The following is a 5,000-nucleotide window of genomic DNA, read 5'->3' on the forward strand; positions in this document are numbered from 1 at the left end:
CAAGCCAAACGCAGCAGAATTGAGCTAAAACACAACAGATTCAAGCCAAACGCAGCAGATTTGAGCTAAAACACAACAGATTCAAGCCAAACGCAGCAGATTTGAGCTAAAACACAACAGATTCAAGCCAAACGCAGCAGAATTGAGCTAAAACACAACAGATTTAAGCCAAACGCAGCAAAATTGAGCTAAAACACAACAGATTTAAGCTAAACGCAGCAGAATTGAGCTAAAACACAACAGATTCAAGCCAAACGCAGCAGAATTGAGCTAAAACACAACAGATTCAAGCCAAACGCAGCAGAATTGAGCTAAAACACAACAGATTCAAGCCAAACGCAGCAGATTTGAGCTAAAACACAACAGATTCAAGCCAAACGCAGCAGAATTGAGCTAAAACACAACAGATTCAAGCCAAACGCAGCAGAATTGAGCTAAAACACAACAGATTCAAGCAAAAACGCAGCAGAATTGAGCTAAAACACAACAGATTTACTGTTTTTACGCAGCAGAATTGAGCTAAAACACAACAGATTCAAGCCAAACCATCAGATTTGAGCTTAAACACAACAGATTCAAGCCAAACGCAGCAGAATTGAGCTAAAACACAACAGATTCAAGCCAAACGCAGCAGAATTGAACTAAAACACAACAGATTCAAGCCAAACGCAGCAGATTTGAGCCAAAACACAACAGATTCAAGCCAAACGCAGCAGAATTGAGCCAAAACACAACAGATTCAAGCCAAACGCAGCAGAATTGAGCCAAAACACAACAGATTCAAGCCAAACGTAGCAGAATTGAGCTAAAACACAACAGATTTACTGTTTTTACGCAGCAGAATTGAGCTAAAACACAACAGATTCAAGCCAAACGCAGCAGAATTGAGCTAAAACACAACAGATTCAAGCCAAACGCAGCAGAATTGAGCTAAAACACAACAGATTCAAGCCAAACGCAGCAGAATTGAGCTAAAACACAACAGATTCAAGCCAAACGTAGCAGAATTGAGCTAAAACACAACAGATTCAAGCCAAACGCAGCAGATTTGAGCTAAAACACAACAGATTCAAGCCAAACACAGCAGAATTGAGCTAAAACACAACAGATTCAAGCCAAACGCAGCAGAATTGAGCTAAAACACAACAGATTTAAGCCAAACGCAGCAAAATTGAGCTAAAACACAACAGATTCAAGCCAAACGTAGCAGAATTGAGCTAAAACACAACAGATTCAAGCCAACCGCAGCAGAATTGAGCTAAAACACAACAGATTCAAGCCAAACGCAGCAGAATTGAGCTAAAACACAACAGATTTAAGCCAAACGCAGCAAAATTGAGCTAAAACACAACAGATTCAAGCCAAACGCAGCAGAATTGAGCCAAAACACAACAGATTCAAGCCAAACGCAGCAGAATTGAGCCAAAACACAACAGATTCAAGCCAAACGTAGCAGAATTGAGCTAAAACACAACAGATTTACTGTTTTTACGCAGCAGAATTGAGCTAAAACACAACAGATTCAAGCCAAACGCAGCAGAATTGAGATAAAACACAACAGATTCAAGCCAAACGCAGCAGATTTGAGCTAAAACACAACAGATTCAAGCCAAACGCAGCAGAATTGAGAAAAAACACAACAGATTCAAGCCAAACGCAGCAGAATTGAGCTAAAACACAACAGATTCAAGCCAAACGCAGCAGAATTGAGCTAAAACACAACAGATTCAAGCCAAACGCAGCAGAATTGAGCTAAAACACAACAGATTCAAGCCAAACACAGCAGAATTGAGCTAAAACACAACAGATTCAAGCCAAACGCAGCAGAATTGAGCTAAAACACAACAGATTCAAGCCAAACGCAGCAGAATTGAGCCAAAACACAACAGATTCAAGCCAAACGCAGCAGAATTGACCTAAAACACAACAGATTCAAGCCAAACGCAGCAGAATTGAGCCAAAACACAACAGATTCAAGCCAAACGCAGCAAAATTGAGCTAAAACACAACAGATTCAAGCCAAACGCAGCAGAATTGAGCTAAAACACAACAGATTCAAGCCAAACGCAGCAGAATTGAGCTAAAACACAACAGATTCAAGCCAAACGCAGCAGAATTGAGCTAAAACACAACAGATTCAAGCCAAACGCAGCAGATTTGAGCTAAAACTCGACAGATTCAAGCCAAACGCAGCAGAATTGAGCTAAAACACAACAGATTCAAGCCAAACGCAGCAGATTTGAGCTAAAACATATCAGATTCAAGCCAAACGCAGCAGAATTGAGCTAAAACACAACAGATTCAAGCCAAACGCAGCAGAATTGAGCTAAAACACAACAAATTCAAGCCACACGCAGCAGATTTGAGCTAAAACACAACAGATTCAAGTCAAACGCAGCAGAATTGAGCTTAAACACAACACATTTAAGCCAAACGCAGCAGAATTGAGCTAAAACACAACAGATTCAAGCCAAACCATCAGATTTGAGCTTAAACACAACAGATTCAAGCCAAACGCAGCAGAATTGAGCTAAAACACAACAGATTCAAGCCTAAGGCAGCAGTATTGAACTAAAACACAACAGATTCAAGCCAAACGCAGCAGAATTGAGCTAAAACACAACAGATTCAAGCCAAATGCAGCAGATTTGAGCTAAAACACAACAGATTCAAGCCAAACGCAGCAGAATTGAGCCAAAACACAACAGATTCAAGCCAAACGCAGCAGAATTGAGCTAAAACACAACAGATTCAAGCCAAACGCAGCAGATTTGAGCTAAAACACAACAGATTCAAGCCAAACACAGCAGAATTGAGATAAAACACAACAGATTCAAGCCAAACGCAGCAGAATTGAGGTAAAACACAACAGATTCAAGCCAAACGCAGCAGAATTGAGCTAAAACACAACAGATTCAAGCCAAACGCAGCAGAATTAAGCTAAAACAAAACAGATTCAAGCCAAACGCAGCAGATTTGAGCTAAAACACAACAGATTCAAGCCAAACGCAGCAGAATTGAGCTAAAACACAACAGATTCAAGCCAAACGCAGCAAAATTGAGCTAAAACACAACAGATTCAAGCCAAACGCAGCAGAATTGAGCTAAAACACAACAGATTCAAGCCAAACGCAGCAGAATTGAGCTAAAACACAACAGATTCAAGCCAAACGCAGCAGAATTGAGCTAAAACACAACAGATTCAAGCCAAACGTAGCAGAATTGAGCTAAAACACAACAGATTCAAGCCAAACGCAGCAGAATTGAGCTAAAACACAACAGATTCAAGCCAAACGCAGCAGAATTGAGCTAAAACACAACAGATTCAAGCCAAACGCAGCAGAATTGAGCTAAAACACAACAGATTCAAGCCAAACGCAGCAGAATTGAGCTAAAACACAACAGATTCAAGCCAAACGCAGCAGAATTGAGCTAAAACACAAAAGATTCAAGCCAAACGCAGCAGAATTGAGCTAAAACACAACAGATTCAAGCCAAACGCAGCAGATTTGAGCTAAAACATAACAGATTCAAGCCAAACGCAGCAGAATTGAGCTAAAACACAACAGATTCAAGCCAAACGCAGCAGATTTGAGCTAAAACTCAACAGATTCAAGCCAAACGCAGCAGAATTGAGCTAAAACACAACAGATTCAAGCCAAACCATCAGATTTGAGCTTAAACATAACAGATTCAAGCCAAACGCAGCAGAATTGAGCTAAAACACAACAGATTTAAGCCAAACTCAGCAGAATTGAGCTAAAACACAACAGATTCAAGCCTAAACAGAACAGATAGAAAACACAACGGACATAAGCAAAACATAACAGAATCGAGCAAAAACACAACAGCAACAAGCTACAACACAACAGAATCAAGCTAATACACATATTATATAGCAAACATTAGTTTAAAACACAATGAAATTAAGCCAAAACACAACAGAATCAAGCCAAAACCATCTGGCAATTGTGCAAGGGCTGGACCATTTTTTAAATGTGGGCCAATCAGTTTAAAAATTTTTTTTAAATATATATTGTTTTTAAATGCAGTCAGCTTTTTTCTCGTGCTGATGCTAATAATTATAGTAATAACAATAATAACAATAATAATAAATGTTAAGCATTTGGCCCAATCACCTATGGCTGCTTGGTTTCGGGCAGCCAGAGACTGTACATTAGGTCACAACTATTCATATTTATTCATTAGGTCACCTATAATTGTTTAATAAGCACATGTTTATTCAAAACAAGAATGAGGCAAAGCCTAGCATAAGCAGTGAAGGATGAGAAGATATAGAATCAGATAGACAATGTGTACAATGTCAACTTAGAAACAAGGAGAAGCCAACATATAGACAGTGGCAATAAAGAACACCACTGCATAAATGACATGTATAGTTATTTGTGAATAAAATTATGCTAAAGTGTTGCATGTCCATTTGTGTGTGTTCACATTCACAGGTTACTCTTAACATAAGTAATAGCAGACAAACGGTTTAAACAGACAGCACATGGACTCTACTAGATTCACAGATTATTATGTTTTTAGTGTTTACTGTATGTTTACTGGCGAGGCAGTGGCGCAGTAGGCAGTGCTGTTGCCTCACAGCAAGAAGGTCGCTGGGTCGGACCTCGGCTCAGTTGGCGTTTCTGTGTGGAGTTTGCATGTTCTCCCTGCCTTCGCGTGAGTTTCCTCCGTGTGCTCCGGTTTCCCCCACAGTCCAAAGACATACGGTATAGGTGAATTGGGTAGGCTAAAAAATTGTCCGTAGTGTATGAGTGTGTGTGTGAATGTGTGTGTGGATGTTTCCCAGAGATGAGTTGCGGCTGGAAGGGCATCCGCTGCGTAAAAAAAAAAAAAAAAAAAAAAAACTTGCTGGATAAGTTGGCGGTTCATTCTGCTGTGGCGACCCCAGATTAATCAAAGGACTAAGCCGACAAGAAAATGAATGAATGAATGTATGTTTACTGTATGTATACATTTGTTATATATGGGTT

The 5,000-nt window shown here is 39.8% G+C and overlaps 1 protein-coding gene across 1 annotated transcript in view; it reads right to left on the bottom strand.

Moving 5' to 3' along the window:
• Positions 1-4,576: 4,576 nt before the first annotated feature.
• The window catches only part of g6pc1a.1 (glucose-6-phosphatase catalytic subunit 1a, tandem duplicate 1), a 210,142-nt gene continuing 209,718 nt past the window's right edge, over positions 4,577-5,000 (bottom strand). The window contains exon 7 of the transcript XR_012387541.1: positions 4,577-4,756. The gene's annotated coding sequence lies outside the window, so the exon portion shown is untranslated. The remainder of the gene's footprint in view (positions 4,757-5,000) is intronic.

The sequence above is a fragment of the Danio rerio genome, chromosome 12 (genome assembly GCF_049306965.1).
Source record: "Danio rerio strain Tuebingen ecotype United States chromosome 12, GRCz12tu, whole genome shotgun sequence".
Lineage (NCBI taxonomy): Eukaryota > Metazoa > Chordata > Actinopteri > Cypriniformes > Danionidae > Danio > Danio rerio.